The 24,039-nt window shown below is 35.2% G+C and overlaps 1 protein-coding gene across 11 annotated transcripts in view; it reads left to right on the plus strand.

Moving 5' to 3' along the window:
- LOC118746094 (potassium voltage-gated channel protein Shab) overlaps positions 1-24,039 on the plus strand; it is a 373,750-nt gene that overhangs the window by 227,417 nt on the left and 122,294 nt on the right. The window lies entirely within an intron of this gene.

The following is a 24,039-nucleotide window of genomic DNA, read 5'->3' on the forward strand; positions in this document are numbered from 1 at the left end:
TGCATATAAAAACAACATACTTATGTATATCTTAAGAACAAAAATTACATAAACTTAATTTAAAAAATTCAAGATTTTCAGCTTTTAATTACGTTTAATATGCACAGAGAATAAAGCAAAAATATAGGATAACTATTCACACGAAAAATCAGGGGACTGTATACACAGTACTTGAAAAAACCAAGTACCTAGGTACATACATACGTATGTATGTTTATTAGTGCGGTCCTTAAATGTAGGAACCAAGGATTGGTAGGGCCCCGTTTCGAACCCCGTTCCGACCAATTTCCAAAAATGTAATTTTTTATTTTTATTTTATTTAGATATTTATGGGTATTTACATATGTCACGTACGTGACAGTCGTATATTTCAATGAGATACAAACATGGAAAATACTTTTTTCTTTTACTTCTTTGGACCCAGTATAGCACATATTTAGCTCTATATTTAACCGAAAAAAAGAAAACAATCGAACCGGTCCTTAAATATACCCGAGTCGATAATATTAGGAGTCAGGCCTTCCTGAGAGTCAAGATGCCTTCCACTCTCCATTCCTTTCTCCTTTCTTTTTTGTATGGAGTGGCACAAGTTGAAGGGCTTCTTCTTCGTTCCATGGAAGGGCTTCCAGTAGGGCTTTTATAGGACGTACTTCAGAACGACTTTTGGAGGAGTACTTTTAAAGTTGCTTCTTTAATTTATAAAAATCACACATCTTTGAAGTATTTGCTTACAGTTTATATCAAATATGATTTGCAAGGAAGCACTTTTTTCAGCCCTTCTCGGGTAGGCCTCTTAGAATGGCTTTACTTAAGAAGGCCTACCAAAATTATCTTCTGGGACTCAGTTAAAGAGGGGTACGTTATGTGAAATGGGAGTTAATTTTTTTTTCTTACAAAATCGGAAAACTCTTGCGAATTGTGGATAGCTGTTTTCATGAAACTTGTTTTAATATGATTTGGAGCAATTCTAGTTTTTTTTTAATTAATGCAATTGTTTCAATTTTCTTTTACAATCCCATCCAAGTGTAAAACGCTAAGTGACATAGCATGACGTGACATAAATTTCCATCGTGAAATTTTTGTTAATATTGCTTTTAAATGAATTTTTACCCAAATGGAACATGATTTTTATGTCGAATATACTTGACTTTGACTTCAGCACCAGTAAAAATGTTATATACCGTTTAAATGAGAGCAAAAGGTGGACCACGCTCATATTTTTACTTTTTTTAGTTGTTTACATACAATAATTAAAAGTATTTTTTAACCAAAGGTCCAATTTCGAACTTCGAAGGCCCATATCTCGACCTCGGAGGCTAACTTCGAAAAACGGAAAAATTACTTTTTTAATTATGACTCAATCTCTTAAAAAAATTGGTTTGGTGCAATACCAAGCTAAGTGCTGTACAGTGTAATTAAGATCAAAAAAAATTAAAAACAATAATTAAAGCAACTAAAAAAACTGTTTGCAGGCCGCGGGATTCAAACCCACGACCTCGAGGCTCTCTTAAATTGCAATACTTCCGTCGGTGCCTATGCTACCTACACCCCTTTTATAATTTTTTAAGAAACACATACTTGCATACCAATCTTCACATGGATTGCCTGACACGCAAACCTTGCAAAACATCCAATTTCAAATAATTTTCATAAAGTTTAGGTCCTGTGAATAGGACGAACTCTAAAAAATGTACGGCTTTGCTTCGTTATCCTCGTTCTTACAGCTCCTGTAGTACGAATCGGTGCTTAATTTTGCCAGCATATTCAAGATGGTGAACGCCCGCTTGCAGCCGCACCTCCTGGTGAGCAAACGCTGTAGACTTCAGTGAGCCCTCAAGCGGAATAAGTCGAAATGGCCCCACCGAAGCCCCCTCTCTTTCTGCCGTGACCCAAGACTCCACTCGGATTGGTTACCGCATCTTGCACATGGGTTGCTCACGTTGCCCAGAGTGTGCGAACGAGGATGCAAGAGTCGGGATTGAGTAAAGCCGTGCCACTGTAACTGCATACCCAGAGCAACGACTATGCCCCATTGCTGTTGGCCCTCTCTCGACGAACAGAATTCACGCTCTACAAATCTCTTATCATGTTCGTCCTATATGGCGCAGAAACTTGGACGATGTCGAACAAAGATGAGAAGACTTTGGGGGCTTTCGAGAGAAATATTCTACGCCAGATCTACGGCCCTGTTTTCGTGGACGACGGGTGTCGGAGAAGATGGAATGACGAACTGTATGAACTTTTTAACGACATGGATATAGTTAAGCGCATAAAAATACAGCGATTGCACTGGCTTGGACATGTTGCACGCATGGATGACGACGCTGTGGTGAAAAGATTCTTCGACTGCGCTTCCATGGGTGGACAACGAAAGCAAGGGCGCCCACGAACTCAATGGAAGGACCAAGTGCAGAAAGACCTGTCTGCGCTCGGGATAACCAACTGGCGAAAATTCGCACAGGAGAGGAGCAATCGGAGAAGCTTTTTGGTCTCGTCCCAAACCGCCAAACGGTTGTAGTGCCAAATAAGAAGAAGAAGAATAAGTATCCAATACTAAGAGTGTTATGTAGTAGAACTAAAATGAATGGTATGCTTTTGTTGGTTCCATATAGTCTTTCCTTCTGTTAAAACGACTACTAGGAAAAATGGAGAAGGCAACAAAGTCTAAGCGGTTGAAGTTATTTCGGAGATCACCATAGCTACTCATCAGGCTTCTCTTTCTAGACTCCAGCATCCTAGAAAATTATATTGACCTAAAAAGGAAAGAACTCATTCTCTTACGTGTAATTCCTATGAGAATAATAAAGGTTTGACGCAGGGCCTCTTACAATTGTCCTAGAGAGGGAAAATTCATGGAGGATCATAACTATACCAAATGCTAAAGTTTGAATCTTATTCTGGTCGCATTGAAGGACTTTTTTTGACGTGGTCTAATGTACATACGTATGTATTTTATGCTTTTTTCAATAATTTATTAAAAATGTATACAAATCTGTGTTCGTATGGAAAAGTAGCTTATGTCGGAAGGCTGGCTTTAGTATAACACGGGCCAACACATTTTAAACAATGCTATGTTGCCTAAGATATTACAGCGGATTCTTATAGGATTTTTTCCGTAGAATCCGAATCTGACCTTAAAGATATTGGATTACTTCTACTTTTCAATCAAATTAGGTTTAAGGCTGCCGAAAAACGCGTTTTTGGTCATTTTTGAACCTCTGTAACAGAGGTTTACGCCGACAGACGGCGGCATTTTATTATCGATATATTTATCGAAATTGTTATCGATATTTTTATCGATTTTGTTATCGATTATTTATCGATTTTGTTATCAATTTTGTAATCGATTTTGTTATCTATATTTTTATCGGTTTTGTTATCAATATTTTTATCGATTTTCTAAACGATTTTTGTTATCGATTTTGTCATCTATATTTTTATCGATTTTCTAATCAATTTTGCTACCAATATTATTATTGATTTTGCTATCGAAATTTTTATCGAATTTGTCATCGTTTTTGTTATCCATATTTTTATTGGTTTTGTTTTTGGTATTTTGTTGGGTTTTACTATCGGTTTAATTATCGATAAAAATGAAGATAAAGGAAAATAAATGTAATTAGAAGGAACAGGGGCAGATGTAGGGATCTAGATAGAAAAAAGACAAAAATATAACCTTAAGCAAAAGCAGATGTATGTATGTATATTGGTTTTGATACAAAACAGATATGTAACGTAAGTTTCACTTCTTAAGTGTGGACCAGGCGCACTTACTTTTTTTTTAAGTATGTATTGTATTCTACAAAGAATTACGAATACTTTGATACCATAGCAAGAGGTGTGTTTTCAGAATAATCCCACTTTTAAAGATTCTGCGATCTTGAGCGTAATTTTTTATTCCAAAAACATATCAATTGAAGGCACATTTTTGTAACTACTAGTCCTTATAACATTACATATACCTGTAAAATGCTTCAAACAAATTTTTACTAGAAGTGTGCAAAACCCCTGATTTACTACTTTTAATGAGGATCCTTCTCTTAGTGAGAATATTTCCAGGAGGTATCAAATCCACTTTTTTAGGCAAAGGTTCTGATAGTTGCTCCTACTTAATTGAAGCCTTCTGAATTCAATGGCGTTCTCAGTTTTTCCAGATTGGCTCCACTTTTTGAGATAACGGTACTTGAAATATTTATTAAATTTTAACTATTTTATAAATAGCTTCCTTAGTTTTAGAATTACTTTACTAAGATTTTACACATGACCGTTTTTTAATATTACCTTAACTATTTCATAAAATCTTCGAAATCGGTTCACTATAACATGTAACTCCCATACAACTGGTTGTTCAGAGACGTTGTTTTGCGTTATAACTCCTCCAGTTAAGCAGGTAAGAAATTTAGTACTATATTTATTCATCATAAACACTGTTAAATTTGTCTTTTTAATGAAGTTAGAAGCCAAACTACATTTCTGAATAATCAGTTGTACGGAAGCTATTTCTTAAAGTGAACCTATTTCGATGATTTTCAGATTTAGTTGCGGAAATAAAAACTAGTCATGTGCAAAATTTTAGTAAAATAACTTCAAAACTGAGGGAGTTATTTATAAAAGAGTTAAATATTAATCAAATTTTTAAGTACCGTTATCTCTAAAACCGCAGCCAATCTGGTAAAACGGGATATGCAATTGAAAATAGAACGTCCCAATTAAGTGAGTTCAACTTTCAAAATCTTTGCTCAAACAACAATAAAAAATTTAAATTTTTTTAATGTACCTGTTTTTTAGATTTGCCCATATAGAAAAATAAATTTTGTATGCATTATACGGATTATGGCTAAACGCTCGTCCACCGGGGTGAGCGACGGTTGGCGGTGATGTCAGCTTTTATTCTTACGAGGACCTCAACCAGCCGGGATGAGGCACCTTCCCTATTAAGGCTCCGGACATTCCAGGTGCATGCCCTCCAATCGTAGTCCTTTAAACGTTTTCCATAAGCTATTTTAATACCTAGGCTCAAAATTTGTTAGCCTTCTCTCTAGTTCTGAAAATCATTAATTTTTTCCTAAACTTTCTTTATTTTGGTTAATTTTTTGGATAATTATTAACGTTAATATGGTTATAGCTAAAAAAACAAAGCACCCAATCGATTCCAATCTTTCATCACAAAAGCTCGCATTGACTAGGCGTTCTTATTTAGTAAATAATATTCACAAAAACGGAGAAATAACAAAAACCAAAAACATCTTCTTCTTCTTATTTGGCTCTGTAGCCACCTAGGCGTACTTATTCGATAAATGTTATTCACATAAACAAAGAAATAACAAAAACCAAAAACTTTGTCTTCATCTTCTTATTTGGACCTGTAACCGCCCAAGCGATTTTGGCCGAGTTCAGCAAAGCACGCCAGTCGTTTCTTTTCAGTGCCAACTGACGCCAATTGGAAACGCCAAGTGAAGCCAAGTCCTTCTCCACCTGATCTTTCCATCGCAGTGGGGGCCTCCCTCTTCTTATGCTACCACCAGCGGGTTCGGAGTTTAATACTTTCAGAGCGGGAGCGTCGGAGTCCATTCGAACGACATGGCCAAGCCAGCGGAGCCGCTGCACTATGTCCATGTCGGTGTAAAGCTCATACAGCTCATCGTTCCATCGTCTGCGGTACTCGCCGTCGCCAACGTGTAAAGGCCCGTAAATCTTCCGCAAAATCTTTTTCTCGAATACTCCAAGAGCCGCCTCATCATGTTGTCATTGTCCATGCTTCTGCGCCATATACCAGCACGGGCATGATGAGTGACGTATAGAGTGTGGTTTTCGTACGTCGAGAGAGGACTTTACTCCTAAATTGCCTGATCAATCCAAAGTAGCACTTGTTAGCAAGAGTAATTCTGCGTTAGATTTCCATGCTGACACTATTACCGGTGTTAATGCTAATTCCCAAGTAAACGAAATTCTCTACTTTCTCGAAATTATAACTATCAACAGTGACGTGGGTGCCAAGGCGCTGACTGTTTTTGTGATGACAGGAGATACTTCGTCTTGTCCTCGTTTACCACCAGAGCCCTTCGTTTTGCTTGCTTATCCTACTTAAAAAACGCAAAACAGACTTCGCGGTTTTTGTTACCAATGATGTCGATGTCATCAGCATAAGCCAGCAAATGCACGCTCTTGTAATAAATTGTTCCCGAGCGCTTCAGTTATGCAGCTCTTTTTATCTTCTCCATCATCAGATTAAATAAGTCACAAAAAAGGGAGTCGCCCTGTCTGAAACCCCGTTTGGTGGCGAACGGCTCGAAGATGCATGCATGTGCATGCCCTCCAATCGTCGTTCTTTAAACGTTTGCCGTGGTCGTCATCACTAAGGGGGGTCTCATCCAAGGCATTGTTTCGCATTCTTCACTGGAAGGGGTTTTTACGTGGCGGGTCCCATACCCAGCGCACAACCCATTGCTGGGGCGGGGGTGGTTTCACAATCAAATACACGTTTATATAGGGAACCGCTTGCTCCAAGACAGACACCCGCTTGCAGTAGCACCTACTGCTGAACACCGAACTACACCTACTGGTGAGCCGAATAAGTCGGAGTGGCCCCACCGAAGCTCCCTCTCTTTCTGCCGTAACCCAAGGCTCCACTCGGAGTGGCTACCGCATATCGCACATGGGTTGCTCACGTTGTCCAGAGTACGCGAACGAGGACAAAAGAGTCGGGATTGAGTATAGCCGTGCAACTGTAACTGCATACCCAGCACTACGACTATGACGCATGGCACTCCAAAACGAAAAACTAATTACAACAAATTCGAAAGTGGACTTTTCTCCAGAAATTCGGACAAATTTTCCATAACGCAATGACGGAATATATTGAGTTTTCAAAGTAACTAGTCTGTCTTCTATACTGTTCCGCATGGCTTGTCAAAAAAGAACAGAGGACTGATTAAGAATGACAACGCTTAGCTGTGTGACACCTTATCGACTAATAGCGGCATATCACACACGATCTTCAAAGGTGACACAACTCAAAACCACACGTTTGTCAGAAAATGCGAAAAACCATTTCTTAGCACGTGATAATTATATGGGCAAGGGAGACTTTACCTTAGGTTTTTTTTTTCAATTATAACAAAAATTAGCTCTAGGTTTTGCTGAAAGGTAAATAAAAGCTCTATGTACATTTTTAGCGCATAATATCAAAAATGCCTAATTTTGAATTGTGGCACTTTTGAAGATCGTGTGCGATATGTACATTTCCTTACAATAGTTGGACTCTTCCTCGTACCATTTTAATTGATATACAAGTAAAACGACAGCTGAAAAAACAGCAACTATGACTACCAATCACTTTAAGTAGATTACATAATTAAGCAAATGCCTCTGTACTTTAAGCGTCGCATTAACATGGCATTAGGTTGGTGTTATGCGACCAAAAGCCAACGTTAAGCAGTAAGCCATTAGACAAACACAAACACCAATCAAGGAAACAACAACAAGTAATCAAAAAAGCAGAAAAATAGTGCAAAGCAATGTAACAAAAAAAGTTCTATCCACATACACACATACGCACATGCAAATCTAATGAACAGCTATGGTTACAAATGCCTAAATAAAAAACAGCAAAAACGCCAGCAAAAAATTGTAGTAGCTTAGCAAAAACAAATGGCTTCAAGCAGCGTTGCAGTCGATTACCTAAGTTTCAAGTGTAAAATGCTTATCTTCCTTTTTTTATTCCTTTCATGTCGTGCAAAGCGAACTTAGTTAAAGTGCAAATGACAACACTCAGGGCAATTAAGTGCGCCCCAAAGCGTACTTAAGTGTTTATTCGATACGTATGTGCTTACATATCTTTACATCCATGCGTATGTATGGATGTAGTTATTAACTTGCATTTGTCTACATAGTTTAAGTAAGCAAAGCTTATGAACATACTTATCTACATATACTTATATGTATCTTGTAGGCAAGCAAACAAATGTCGTACATCCGAAAGGTAAAAATCAAAAAGCGCCAAATATAGGAAAACAGCCATTGAGCGCTATAATCGCAGGTGAATACATACATACATACATAATTTTAGTTCATTTTTCCTTCCACATTTTGTTGAGCTTCTAAAAGCAAAGTACATACATTTATTTTGCTTACACACGGCGATTTAATCTCAATAATTGCAAATTAATACAAACTTACTTACTATCTATGTAGTTGTAATATTTTAAACATGTGTACATACCTACAGAAATACACCAAAACGTCTACGAAGAAGTTGTATAATTGCAAATTTTTAGAGCACACTTTAAACATTCCACATGTACATACAATTAGCTTCAATTTCACCAGCAGTTGGATTAATTTGCATATATGTACTAGTAGGTATGTATATAAATATGTAAATACTTATGTATGTATACTTATGTAAAATACATTTGGGAATTTTGTAAAAAGATGTAGAATTCAGAGATTTACTATAAGTTAAAAAATAAATAAAATCCAAACAAAAAATTTAGTTAATTCCTATTAAGAATGCATCTTAGAATGCGTGTAGACCTTAAAAGTGTTAAACCATATCAATAATTGATTTTATACCGCTTCGTCTAAGCATCATAGTGACGATGTATTCGCTTTTAAAATTATATGTATGTACATCTATACGCGTAAATGGCTCTCAACCACGTAGCCACGTGAACCTCGTAAGCTTAATTAATTTTGTATGAGAACCCGATTTATTTACGAGATTTACGCGGTTACGGGGCATTCAAACGTTTAGATTAATTGCCCATTGTACTTATTAGATTTGTGGCCCATTGCAGTTCAGAAGGGCGTAGGAAGTTATTACTCTCCGTAAACTTGTCGGATACTTTAATGAATCTCGTCAGTTCGTTGAGGGAAAGATATGAACTTATACTGCCAAGGCGCGTAGCTCTCTCAATCTCTGTTCGAGAAGCGATTTTGACGCTACCTCGTCTGACCGTTCTCAGAAAACACTTCGTAGTTTTTCAGATGGCAATATTGACTAAACAAATTTTTAATTTTATTCATAAGAGTATTGATGTAAGTACCTATACTTGTCCCCTCTGCAATATTGGCTCTATAGGACAGCCCTGCGAAATTTAAATCTATTTTCCCCTTTCCAATAAGTATGCTATTTTTTCAAGATCTAGGTATGTTAAAGAAAAATGCAACCGTTTTGTTTTCAGCACATCAAGCTTTATTTTTATTGATGAGATGCATATTTTTAGAATTGTTAACAATTTTCATAAAAATCCAAAAATTGTGCGTTGTCACGGTTTTAGCCATTTTTCATCAATTTATGTTGAAAATGCGTAGCATATACCAAACTTGTAGAGAATTTCAAATATTTTTTTTTGCGACGCGTAGTTCACGAGCGGCAACGTCACCGGTGAATAGAAGTTTTCGGCGCAAGCTAATCTTGTTGCTAAAATTGTTGAAATAAATAAAATAAAAAAATCTTTAATATACAATGCTTTTATAACTGGACTAAAAAGTAGAAAATAATATTTCTCAGCCCCATAGAACTTGCGGTGATAACTTTTGATTTTGAAAATTTAGCAAAAGTCATTATAAACAATTTATAAGATTGAAAATGAAAAACGTGGAGCGCATGCAATACAAAGAATTACATCTAATTGATAATAGTCAAACAACATAACATAGACCTAAGATTTCGACAGCGGAAGTACAAATTTCAGATCGATTTTAAGCGATCGTTATTCATATACCAACATACATACATATATTAATTTTCATATCAACTCAAGTCTATTACATGCGCGCCAATCTTTTCATTTTCGATCTCATAAATTGTTTATAATGACTTTCGCTAAAATTTCAAAACCAAAAGTTATCAAAACAAATTCTATGGGACTGAGAAATATTATTTTCTGCTTTTTAGTCCATTTATAAAATCGTAGTATATTAAAAAGTTTTTTTATTTTATTTATTTTCTTCTTTTTAGTACTGTCTGTATAAAATTTTGGAATAGATATTAAAATAACTCAACCATATTAATAGATTAATGCCTATACATAATAATACGGCACTCCCAGCGTCAAAAAAATGCCTCAAAACGACCACCCGAGCTCAAATAAACCAACTGGGTCCCAAATGGGACGAAATTAACTAGTTCCCAAACTGCATTCTAACTGGTTCCTCACTGGGCTCGGACTGAGTACCAACTGGTCCCCAAATACAAGTTACCAACTGGGCCCCCGTACCCCAAGTGGTTCCCAGGTCAGTCCAACAAATTCACCCACTGAGTTCGTCTCTGTCTAGCCCTTCGATTTTGTTTAGAAAATTTTACCCCAATCAATAATTCAACGAAGTTCTGATGCATAAGTATTGCATTTATCAGACTTTATTTATATTCTAAAGCCGCGAGCTCAAAAGTTGACGTCGAAAAAAGACGCATAAAAAAAATTCAGCGTCAAAAACTCTTAACATACTTCGCCGAAGTTTTTCATAAGCATCTTTTTTCGCAAAATTGTTTACGCGCCTTTTTTCGCCGTCAAAACACTAGCTCGCCTTTATTCGTGTCTATTGACGATATATGTATGTACGTACATACGAGAACCAATTAAATTTCATTTAAAGAAATGGCGTGTCGTCCACTTCCGCTGTAGCGTATATAGTGGACAGTGTTGCCAAACATGGGCTTTTCCTACAAAAACTGGTAGGTGTTTTTCCATTTGGTAGGTTGGTAGGCTAGATTGTATTTTGGTAGGTTCCGCGACAATAATCTTTATTTGCGAAAAATGTAAAATATGTATCTCAAAACTTTTTAGTAACTCTGTTCACACGAATATTTCACCGGTGGAGTCCACCGCTATCCACCTGACAACGACTTCATTGTACGACTTGAGGAATATCACCAAAACTAACCTATTGGTCTTTCAACATAGGTATTCAATTGAGGAATGCACTGCGACCAGAAGATCTATTGTGCCCTCAATATGGTAGTTAGTTCCGCTGTCACATATGCGGCACTGGTTTGGTGACCAAAACCTACGCAAGTAAAGGCGGGTCCCATCTTTAGTAAGCTGCACCGACTGGTCCGCGTGGCCATGACAGGAGCTATGGGCACCTGTCCAACGGATGCTCTTTTTCTTTGCCTTTTCTGTTTGAAAAAGAGAACTGATGGAGTCCCCTACGACTGCCTAATATGATTAGCAATAAAATTTAGGATTTTCGAGTCAGTTGGAGGTTCTAAAGCTATTCTTGGATAATCCCGAGTTATCCTTCTACAAACCTTACAAAGTTAGAATTCCTGAAAGGGACTGCTGTGGAGTGATAATAACTATATCAAAGATGGACGAGGAGAGTACTGGGGCAGGCGAATTTGGACCAAAATTCCAAAAAGTATTCAGGCGAATGACAAATGCGGTCAAATTAAATATTATGTCGGATAGTCAAGCAGGTTAAAGGCCGTATACTCTTTTAAACGGCAGCAGGTTTGTTTAAAGCTGTAAAACTTTTTTGAACCACTTGGAAGCTCACAATAACGTAACGCTGTGGTGTGTTCCGGGACATGAACGGTTTGAAGGCAACGAAAGTTTACTGTCTCGCAAAGCGTGGAGCCCAAATGCGCTTGCATGGTCCCTAGCCTTTTGTGAGCTGGTGGAGGAAACCACAGAGCATATTCTATGTGACTGCTCACGTATCATAAATAGCAGACTGATACACTTTGGGGAACGATTGTCTCATCCACAATTTTAAACATGGCGCCCTCTAAAGTACCTTACTTCTTAAAGATAATAAGATCGGAGTGATTACAATTAGGATTTATCACAACATATCTTCTTAGGTGGCAGAGCGTGCACCGCCGACGTAATAATGATAATAATAATAATAATAGTAATATGTATGTGTAAAGAGACAAATATTTGTGTCAGTCTGTACAGTAAAATGAATTGTTAAACGTAATTAATTCGTTTTTATTGTACTAGCTGTGCTTTAGTTTTTCTAAATGTTATGTTATCTACATTTTAAATTAACTTTACATTAAAAAAAAATATTAAAAACTTAAATAAAATTTTGGTACGTTTTGATTGATTTTGGTAGGAAGTTTGGGTAGGAAAAAATTTTGTCCGTGGCAACACTGGTTGTGGATACTTTCAGCGAGGCCACATCTACCTGTAGTGTCTAATTGTATGTTCTTTGATATGATACCTACCGACGAGCTGGACGTCTAGACTAGGTTGTATAGAAACTTTGCTATAACTCAAGGCAGCTGTTTTTGATAGAATTTTTCGTGCTGATTACGAATCCGTAAGTATAAAGTTTCCATCAGCTCCAGATTGAGAAAAATTAGGTCGAAGTATCAAAAAACGCGTTATTTGCAATATTTTAGAAGGTTTCCCATTTTTGTTGCCTTGTGTAATAGGTGTCTGGGCAAACAACATTGTAAGTTGATAAAAGCGGTGTAATGTAAAATAGCGAAAAACGTGGCAATGTACTAAATAGTTTATTTTACTTGTCTATGGGACATTCCACGTATAAGATACATTAGGTGTGTATAGTAACTTGTCCAGTAAAAAATTGCAGCGAGAGCGTAAAAGCAAAATTAAGAAGAAGAGAAAACTAGCAGAAAGAGTTATTGAACACAAAACTAGTAGCAACTTGCAAGTGAACAGTTGTTGCACTGTTTTGACACATTTTTACAATTTATAAATCAGTTTTAAACTCTTAGTGCTATACACACAAGAACTTACACAATCCACTACATCCTTCATATTTTGATTTCCACTCAGTTTATGGAATTCCAATTCAACAAATGGTGGTTCTTCTTCTGCTAGCTGATTTCTGCTAGTAAAAATTACACTAGCAAGAATTTGCAGCTCTCCAGCGTTATTAAGCTCTCGATTCAGTGCTCTCTTGCAAATTTTCTGGGTTATTATACACTTTTCCATTAAACATTTGCAGGCTCCACTACAAATTGGTGCTGACTTTTTGTTACTATACACACCTATTATTATGATTACTATGGTTCCCGCCTTCCACTCCATCTGAAATTATTAGATAGTAATGTATAATATAATTTTCGAATAAGTTTAACTTTCGAATCGAATTATAAACATATGTAGTTGTAAATTATTAAAACATGTAAATGTATAGAACAGTAGTATATATCGTCAGTCCGTACGAAGAGTAGCACATTTCACTATTCGCGTGCAAGACTAGCACATTTCATTAATCGCGTCGAAAAGTAGCACATTTCATTATTCGCGTCGAAAAGTAGCACATTTCAGATTTTTGTGTGGAAGACTAGAACATTTCAGATTTTTGCGTGGAAAAGTAGCACATTTAAAGTTTGAGGTAAATCATAAAAGGATAATTTATGTTGAAAATTCAAGTGTTTATTTTATATTTCTATAATTGTATTATAAAAATCATGAAATTCAGACGGCAGTAGTTTCGTTGCCTTTCTTATTTGCGTTGATGAACATGCTGTTGGCAACACACTGCATGTACAACATGAAGGCCAACGACTAAACGTACTAGAAAATATGGACATATATGAAAACACCACCACCCTGGTGGTACCAGGGCAAAAATCACCGACCTTTACCTACCTGCAGGCAAAAACTATACAGCGACAAGATAAAGGATGTTAATATCGAGACAGCGAAGATTAACCTATTACCTGCTTCTAAAAAAAAGGAAACCATGGCATTTCTAATAATTAGTCATCGACGAAAATCACATTACCTAAGATAAATGAACATAAATTAAGGACAAAAATTCGAACCAGACAGAACGAAAAATGACACTGAAGATGGCACAGCGCCGAGACCGCTTTGTCTGCAAACCAAACTTGACAAGGGATGACGGAAATTCGTTCAACCAACACCAATACACAATTTATTTTTATATGTAAGGAAACAAAAGTCTTTAAATCTTATCACACATACCTTTCTAATACTCCTTATAAACCAGTTAACAATTTAACACACAAATTTTGGCTTTTAACGCAACGCAGCAGCTTTAGGAAAAGCGCAAAGTTGGGTTTTCTATCGTGCGTCGAATTAAATAAACAAATTGCCAATGTAAAAATATTACGAATGCGTCCCCTCTTTTCACCATTCATTAAATAGAGCATCTTTTTCTTAAGTCGTTTATTGGGGCGAATCGAGAATATAGGAGGACAAAAATGTTTACTCCATATGTATTAGACAGATTTCTATGAACTTTGGTATCCAAGGGTTTTCGTTGTCAATGATCTCGAAATTGATATCAAATTCAAAATTCAAAATGGGGGGATACAGTATGGCGGAAGATATCTTAACCCTTTCCCTGCATTTGTACAATATATTGTACATTTAATTTTTTGAAATTTTGGAAGCGTGCTACTAAAAATCTTATTAATATTTTTGAAAACAAATTAAACTTTATGAAGTTTTAAAATGTCCCGAATAATACACGTAAAGTTCAACATCGAAAACGTTTCAAAAATATTTTTAGAATTTAATTTAAAAATATACCATTTTATAAAATTCCAGTGACATGCAAGTTGTGGTAATTTACTGTAGAAAAAATACCTGAAAGTCAAATCGATAAAAAAGCACATAGTATGGAAATATAAAAAGCATTTCATCATATAAGAATGCTAAAATAAAACCATCATGAGTTAAAATATTTTTTCTGAGTCGTAAAAAAAAAATTACAATATATTGTACATTTACACTGAAAGGTTGTAAGTGTCTTGTACAATATATTGTACAAACGTCCGCAAAGGTTGCAGTTGAACGGGCAATTAGGGTGGTTTTTGCCGTGGCTTTTGAAGAGCCTGTGCGCTGTTGCAGTAAAAGGTAGGTTCTTGATTTTTTGATCTACTGAAAGCGGAAAACCGGTAAGGTTTATTAAAACGGGTTGTATTTTATATTGTAATTGTATCTGAAATTTTTCACAATTTCTTTATATAATTCTCTTCTCATGGAGAAAATTTAAAATCTTTTAATGCAAATCTTAACTAAAAATACTTAAAAAGATATAAAATATTTATTCCAGCATATCTGTAGTAAAATCAATTATTTTGTACATACATAAGTTCATTTTCAATGAAATAAAAGTTTTATTCCGTCAAACTTAGTGAAACATTTATTGAGTTTTCTTGAGTGCTTTTACTCCTTTGCGGACTTTTGTACAACATATTGCACAAATTTGAGGTAGCCCTAATAGCTACCCAAAACAAAATTTGAATATTTTTTTTTTTACTTTTGGTATTATGAGGCTCTATGAACCTTGTAATCAATAGGAAACATTTTTATATTCATTAGGTATTATTATGAAGCTTGATATTCAGAAACTTTCGTCGTCACTGGTTTCGAAATTGGTATTAAATTTTCAAAAATCAAAATGGCGGATCAAATATTGCGGGCCACTTTTTTATAAATTATAGTTTGTTATGAAACTTGGCATTCAGAGATCCTCGTTACCTTTGATTACGAAATTGAAATTAAATTTTCAAACTTAAAAATAGGTTCAAATGGTGCTAAAGGTAATGCATTGCGTCAAAAGTAAAACGCTTATTGTTCGGAACGCCATATTTGATCCGCTATTTTGAATTTTTGAAGATATATTATCAATTTCGAAATTAGTGGCGACGAAGATCTCTGGATACCAAACTTCATAACAAGCTATAAATTTTTCAATAAATCGTCCGCCATATTGGATCCAAAAATTTAATATTCGAATTCAGTGACGACGAAAATCCCTAATTACCAAATTTCATTGAAATCTTTCAAATATATAAGGAGTAAATACCAAGCTTCATAAAAATTTACACATTTTTGAAGAAATCGTCCGCCATATTGGATCTGCTATTTTGGTTTTTTTTTTTTTTTTTTTTATTAATTAATCCCAACGGTTTTTTTACCCTTCTTTTTCCCCCCACCAACCGGGGGGGCGATTTCCTTTTTTTTTTTTAAATTTTTTTTTTTTTTTTTTTTTTTTTAGTTTTTTCGTGCCGAGTATTGGAAACAGGAGTTTGTTAAGTGTCGAGATCTAAAACTATTCAGCTACAGAATCAAATTCATCAGCTGATTGGATATGCTAAAGATAGTATTTCAATTATTGAGAGTGGAAATAATAGTTTTCTTTATAGTAAAAATCGAGTCCGATACGTCAAACGTGCTGGAATGACAGTTAAAATCTTGACATAAACCACGGAATGATTCGTTTAGTTCAAAATTAGTTTTGCATGGCTTTAAAAATAGAGGTCGAAAGTGTCTTGACATTCGAGAAGGAACATTAAAATTTACCTCAGCCAGGAGGGCCGGGCTATTAATCAAGCCTATCATTAATTTTACGATAAATATTATACCCAGCATTTCTCTACGACTTGCGAGTGTAGGCAAATTTATGAGCTTTAGACGACTTGTGTAAGGGGGGAGATTGTAATCTGAATCCCAGTTAAAATTACGCAATGCAAAAAGCAAGAATTGTTTTTGAATTGATTCAATCCTTTCTGAATGAACTTGGTAGCGGGGATTCCAAACAATAGATCCGTATTCTAGTATAGGTCTAACTAAACTGGTAAAAAGAGCTTTTGTAACATAAGGATCTTTGAACTCTTTTGACCATCGCCTTACAAATGCAAAAACGCCTTTGGCTTTATTGACTGTAACATTAATATGATGGTTGAAACTCAGTTTGGAATCCATTGTGATACCAAGATCGACAAAATTGGATACCTGCTCCAGATTATAATTTGATATTGAATAAACAGCTGGTTGAACAGCCCTCCGAGAGAAACACATAACTTTACATTTTTGAAGGTTTAGTGGCATATAGTTTGTATTACACCAACTAACCACGTTGTTCAGATCCGCTTGTAACAAAGACCTTTCTTCGATAGAGGACAATGTTTTAAAAAGTTTCACATGTTTTATTAATGAATATCAGGAACAGAATCGGACCAAGGTGGCTTCCCTGAGGAACTCCTGAAGAAACTTTAATGATGTTGGAAGAACAATTATTAACAATAACTCTTTGTGTTCTATCAGAGAGGTAAGATGAGATCCATTGAAGAAGACTGGGCTGAAAGCCGATTAGGTCGAGTTTACGGATGAGTAACGAGTGACATACTTTGTCAAAAGCTTTACTGAAATCGGTGTAAATTACGTCGGTATGAGCATTTTCTCTAAAACCGTTTGAGACATGAGTTGTAAACTCCAATAAATTAGTCATAGTAGATTTTCCTTTAGAAAACCCGTGTTGAGATTGTGTAATTGAAGAAGATATAGAATATGTCAGCTGGTTAACAATAATTGCTTCGAATAATTTGGGGATAGCGGAGAGTTTCGCTATGCCTCGATAGTTTTCTATAGACGACCTGCTGCCGTTTTTGTGAAGTGGTATTATGAAAGACTCCTTCCAGGCTGACGGAAAAACGCCATGTTTAAGTGACAAATTGAATAGAGTTGTTAAAGGCTCGCAGATGTTCTCAGCGCAGTTTTTAAGAAAACAGGTCGGAATATGATCAGGTCCAGGCCTAAATGACGCTTTTAAGGTTTTTAAAGAGTGTAAAACTTCATCGGAAGATATTACTGGAATATAAGCAGAGTTGATTGGACAAAGCTCGTACGGATAGTCTCCACTTATAGGGAAGTCTACAGAATAATTGGACCTAAAGAACCGAGCAAACATGTTGGCAATGAGTTGGCTGTCGCTAGATACTAGAGGTTTACGCCGACAGGCTTTGCGGCGGCGGCGTGGTCAACTTCAAAAATAATCGGCGGCGGCGGCGACGCCGGCGCGTCTGGAAACGCCGGCGCTACTGCCCATAAGGTAGATTCCAAAGAGCCATGAAGCTTCTAATCTTATCATGTCATCAGATTATAATTCTATTTAATTCATTCATTGACTGCTGCCGATCAGAAGAAAGTCTATATAGTACATACATTAGGTCATTGACTGCGCTCGGGTATAAAAACCGATTTGATTCAACACATATTCATTCAAGCGTTTATACCGGTGTCATTTTAGCGCACTCACTGAAACCGTATTCAAAAGTAAACTACAGTATATTTTGCTTAGCTGCACATCCTTCTTTGCACGAAAAACTTGTGCACTTAACCGAAAAAGGCACTTAAGCGAATTTTCTTTACTACTTCAATGAGGAAGGTATCCAAGTCACTATGAAAGCAAATAATGGAGGAGCACTTACCACGTGGAAATTACTGCAAGCGAAATTTTTACCGAATGGTATCTAATTATCTATATAACTACATGAATTGATAGCCATTTTCATTGTTCTGCGAGATGAGCAAAATAAATAAAAGCTTGTAAAATTAGGTAATTGTAGGGCCAGTGCAGGTAAACCTAATACTTTCTTTGATAGTTAGTAGCACAGTTTTTAAGGCATGTATCGCCAATGTGCAGGTATGTTGAATGCATCTATCGGAGGAGTTTCCTTATAAATGTTAAAAATAGTGCCGCTAGTGCGCATTTTAGGGTAGGTATCTTAAATGTGCACTTCAGCATAAAGGCAGCAAAGCAAAATATACTGTAGTATATACATTAGGTTTACCATCGAAAATGCTTTTTTTGAAAATTTAAAGACCCAACCCCCTAATTTGATTCGTTTTTATGAGAAATATTATTGCCTATTTTTATAGATTTTTTAAAGGCCATTTAGAGGTCGCGGCCTGTCGATTTAGGTCAGAAACTACGATTTTCTAGATTCATGAGTTTTTGAATGACTATTTTTGCTTGAATTTCAAAGAATTTTTTAAAATTTGATCATCGATAATTTGCACAATTTGAAAATATGTAGTACTAACGTACAAAAAAACGATTTTCGATGGGCACCCTAATATACATACATCTCTATGTACTCTGCAAATCCGTATGTACTATTTCAATTTAAAGAAATAAAAAAATTTAAAGGTTAAGTTATTGGGGTAATTTATGTCGCTATCAATAAATTTTTGCAATAAGCTTATCAACCGTTATGTTAAATTACGGAGTTCTTAGGATTTTTTGCGGGTTATATATTGAAAATAAGGTAGGCCTACTTTTTTCCAAAAGTTTAACCCATGAACTCCCACCAGAACGGGTCTTTTTGACCCACTGTTTGAAAAATGGCTTATAAATGGTTAAAATTTCCACTAATATATTAAGCGCCAAATTTTTCTAAGGAGAGCAGAATGTAATGCAAAATAATAGTAATTTTTACCAAAAAGGGGGACTTTAATTCTGTGTAGAAAATATTGCGATGCGCGAGAGCAAAACCTTCCTGGGGTTTGACCACTACATAGGAATACTAACGTAATTTTTACACAGCCACCTATTTCTTGTATACGTCTGTGGGACCCCAGAATAAAGTAACTTACGAATGTAAAAAATAGCAAAAAAAGTGTTTGCTTTTTATTAAAATTCTTTTTAAAATGTTTTAAAAAAAAACACAGGAAAATCAACTAGTCTTTGTTTTATCTCCAATAATTGAGGAGTTAGATGCAATAAGGGCGCTTCTGTTAAAACAGCTTCCTGAGATATTGGCATTAAAGTATAACTTTCTTGTTGATGTAGTATATAAAAAAGTAGTATTGTTGTAGTATTGAAAAAAATTTTCTACTGCGGAAAAAATCGTCAGATTACCAGTATTCGACCCTAATTTAACTGTAATAAACGCTTTCGATCGAAAAACGTGTTACATATGTTTTTTCTGAGTTACGCTTTTTTTTAATGTTCAGTGGCCCAAGTTATGCAAAAAAAAACCCCTTTTAAAAATGTAATTTTCATTTCGTAAAATAGTGTTTTTATACGAGTAGTATTTAGTTCCTTCAAACGATGTATTTCAATGTGCATACAATATGAAAATTTTGTACAAAATTCCTTAGGCGCCGAACGCCGCCGCCGCCGCCGCCGCGCCGATATTTTCGTAACTCGGCGGCGGCGCGTGTGAAATGACAAAGAACGGCGGCGGCGGCGGCGTGGCCCGGCGGCGTATACCTCTACTAGATACAGTGTTGCGATAATGCATAGCGGACGGAAAACCATGTGCCTTACGCTTTGAATTTACGAAACCATAAAATGATTTAGGATTGTTAATTAAATTCTTCTTAATTTTACATAAATATGAATTATAACATTTCTTATTTAATGCAAAGTAGCTATGCCGCAAAACTGAGTACCTTAGGTAATCACTGTGTAAACCCGTTCTTTTATACAGTTTAAAAGAGTGCGACTTTTTATTTTTAAATTTTTTAAGCTCTTTAGTGAACCATAATTGTATTGGTTCTTCATGAACAATATTACGTATCGGCACATACTTTCGAAACAAATTGAAAACAGTATCATTAAAGTGCTCAACGCTACGCTCCACGTCATCTCTATATATTGGCCAAGATAACTTTGAAAGTTCTTTGTTAATTTTCCTGAAATTTGCTTTCGCAAAAACATATCAAGTACTTGAACTTGACTTATTATTATGTATTTCATTTATGATTTCGTAGCTTAACTCAAGAGCAGGATGGTATGCATCTTCCGGCAAAACTAGGGGACCACACCGATTAATAGAGGCCTTCGGAACATCATCAACGTAAACGAGATCCAAGACCTTTCCAAACTTATTTGGACATATATTTATTTGTTTGAGGCAAAGTTCAGCCATTTCCTCCAGAAATACATTGTAACTATCTCTATATGAAACTGGTACAACATCGGTGTCAATGATGTTCCATGAAATATGTGGCAGATTTAAATCGCCCAAAACAATCATAGAATCGGATGCCGTAAGCATTGCATTTACGGTCTCAAGTAAAGAAACTAGCTGCATATATACCGATACGGCAGAATTAGGAGGGATGTAGCAAAGAGCTAAATAAATATAAGTCTTTCCAGCCTGTACACGTATACATTTAAATTCGGTATATTCAATGACAGGAAGACTAACTTCCTCGGGTGGTATCGATGAATGCACCGCAAAAAGAACACCACCGCCGATTCTGCCCACGCGGTCACTCCTGTATATTTGATATTCATTTGGAAGAATTTCGGAATTAAAAATATGAGGTTTGAGCCATGTTTCGGTCAAGGAAATAATATTATAATTGCAGTCAAAACCTTTTAAATATAAGTCAGTTAATTTGGTATTCAAACCTCTAACGTTTTGATAGTAAATACTTAAATTAGACTTGCGAGTTAGTTTTTTGAATCCGAATTAAGATTAGAAATTTTAGCTACGTTATTATTACTTTTATTAGGTTTATACTCAAACTCGCGAACAAACGCCCCGGTCGGCCAAAATGAACTATTTAGTAGTGAATCAAAATCTTCGGAAGCTACATCAATTTTAAAAGATGGAATATCGCGATCGTATTTAAAATTAAATTTACGAATTGAATATCAATTTCGAAATCAGTAAGGACGAAAATCTCTGGACATCAAGCTTCATAACACTATAGACATTTTTTAAGAAATCGTCCGCCATATTGGATCCGCCATTGCGAATTTTGGAAATTTAATTTAATATTCGAAATACCAAATTTCATTGAAATCTGTCAAATACATATGGAGTAAACATTTTTGTCGTCGTATATTGTCGATTTGTCCCTATGTGCAACGTGAAATGAAAATTTCATGAATGAAATTTGGATTAAAATTTGTTGAATTTTTTCTAAAAAGTTTTAAACTAGGGTTTATATGGACTTTTTTAGATCTTTATTTTAATGAAAATTTTCAAAAATAATTAAATAAACACAAGTGGAAAACAATACCACTTTGAAATGTGGTGCTCTTGATATGACCGATACTGCATGTACATATGTATATCGTCGTTTAAAGTGCAAAATCGCGTATCAACAAAATGCAAAACCGCGTATTAGCAAAATGCAAAACCGCGTATGTGAAGTTGTAGAAATTATTTTATAGAGCGTAAAAACACTCATATTTCAAAATGGTTCTCTTTTTTATAAAGCAATCACATTTCTGGCTAGTATATTTAAGGACGAATGGATAAGGATTTAGCCAAGAGCTTGTGTGAGCAAATCCAATTTTTGGCAGCCAATGCCAGTTACGCGGTTTTGCAGAATGACAAAACGCGGTTTTGTACTTTAAACGACGATATGTTTCTCGTATATATATGTAAATAGATTCGCTAAGGAAGACGCGAATTCGCGTCGAAACGCGTAGGAAAATAAACGTTTATTTTATTTATACCGAAAAGCTCCATACAGAATCTGAAATGTGCTACTTTTCCACGCAAATAACGAAATGTGCTAGTCTTCGACGCGAATAGTGGAAAATGCTAGTCTTCCACGGTAATTTGAGACGTGCTACTCTTCGTTGGGAGCTACGATTTGTATGTATATTAAAAGCTCTACTTAGATATAAGCATGGTTATTTCGAAAATTGGATTCAGATACTTGGCTCTTATGTGATCTACAACGCATTTATCTATTAACTAGCAGGAATTTACTCACTCTTTAAATATATAATTTTGTAAACTTTATGCTGAGAATGAACCCGTCAAAATTTGGATGGCAAAACACCGCGGATACAGTTGCTTCTGTAAATATTTAATTTAGAAAGGACTTGCACACGCCATTCTACATACCAAGAGAAGATTTAACTGAGTCTATTTATGAAAATGTATAGTAAGCTTTTGAATGAATTTTAGGTCCGTTTTCTCAAATAGGTTTTAAACTTTATCTGCCCTTTAAACATTATTATTCTTAAAAAATGTGTTTGAGGGCAGATATATTTTAGAACATACTTAAGAAAAGACACTTAAAGTATTTATTTTAAAACATGCTGACAAAAAAAACTGACAAAGATTAAGAAAAAAAATTATTTGATTCCTTTATAAATAGTTATTGGCTTTAAATTCGCTTGCTTCATCTTAATTTTAAAAAAAAACTTTGTTTTATTATAAAATTGCGTTGCGTTGCGTGAATACACAATGTTTTTCTTTTGCCGACAAATGAAAAAAAATCTTTATTTATTTAAAATTTTGCTAAGTCACTCAGCATTTACATGGGAAGTGTTATTTTTGTTTCACTTTGACTTCAATTGTGGTTTATTTTTTGTTGTTCTATAGTTTGCATTCACTGCAGTGAAAACAAATGCAATATGGGACTTAAAATAACCACACATTAGGACCTTTAGTAAAAATTTAAGAGTCAAGCGATTTTCAAGTGCTGAATTGGTTGAGCTAAATCAAATATTTAGTTCGATCACTTTACATATCTCTAACAAGAGATAAAGGAAAAATTCATGTGCATTTTTTATGAATGCATATTCTAAAAACCAGTTTTGTTGTTGTAAATACATATGGTGAGCAAAACTTTGGAAAAGTTAATATTCTATATTTCATTTAAATTAATTATTGCATGAATATTTTAAAATTTGCAGATTAATAAAATAGTTTAAAAAAAATCAAATTTATAGTGACGGTTCATGCATTTTTGAATAGTAGGTACTTAATGATTTTCCAAACATACCTACATATAACCAGTTGTTATTGATGTTATCGTCTTAATAATTTAAGCTTTAGATTTTATAATGACTTCCCTAAGACAATTTTATTTCTAAGCAGATTTAGTAATTGAACCAGCGCTAATCGCTGACTTATCATTTCAACATCACACACTATCGCCCTGCTTTGATTGCTCCTATATCAGCTCTGTCCAATTGACAAAAATTGCATTTTTTCTTAAACCAAAATACTTTGCAAAAATACATATTTTTAAGTAGTTAAATATACGCATTCTTTAACAATAAGCCAATTCTTTAAGTGTATTTGCTAAGCAAAGCTGTAATTTCACTAAAGAAAAAACTGTAAAATCTTCTTTCTTTTCTCTTTCCTTCTTTTCTCTGTGCAAAACGTTCATAATTGCCAACCTCGATCCAAATCGCCATCATCGTTACGCTCATACTGAATAATCACTCACATTATAATTGCAACAAAAAAAAAATTGCCATCATCACCGTTTCACACATAATCAAACCCACCATCGAAAAACAACGACATGCGCCACCCGCCACTGACACCATCACAAACATCAACACCAAGCACCACCTACCGTACTG

Source organism: Rhagoletis pomonella, unplaced genomic scaffold (genome assembly GCF_013731165.1).
Source record: "Rhagoletis pomonella isolate Grant_MI unplaced genomic scaffold, Rhpom_1.0 Rhpom_scaffold_00010, whole genome shotgun sequence".
NCBI classification, from domain to species: domain Eukaryota; kingdom Metazoa; phylum Arthropoda; class Insecta; order Diptera; family Tephritidae; genus Rhagoletis; species Rhagoletis pomonella.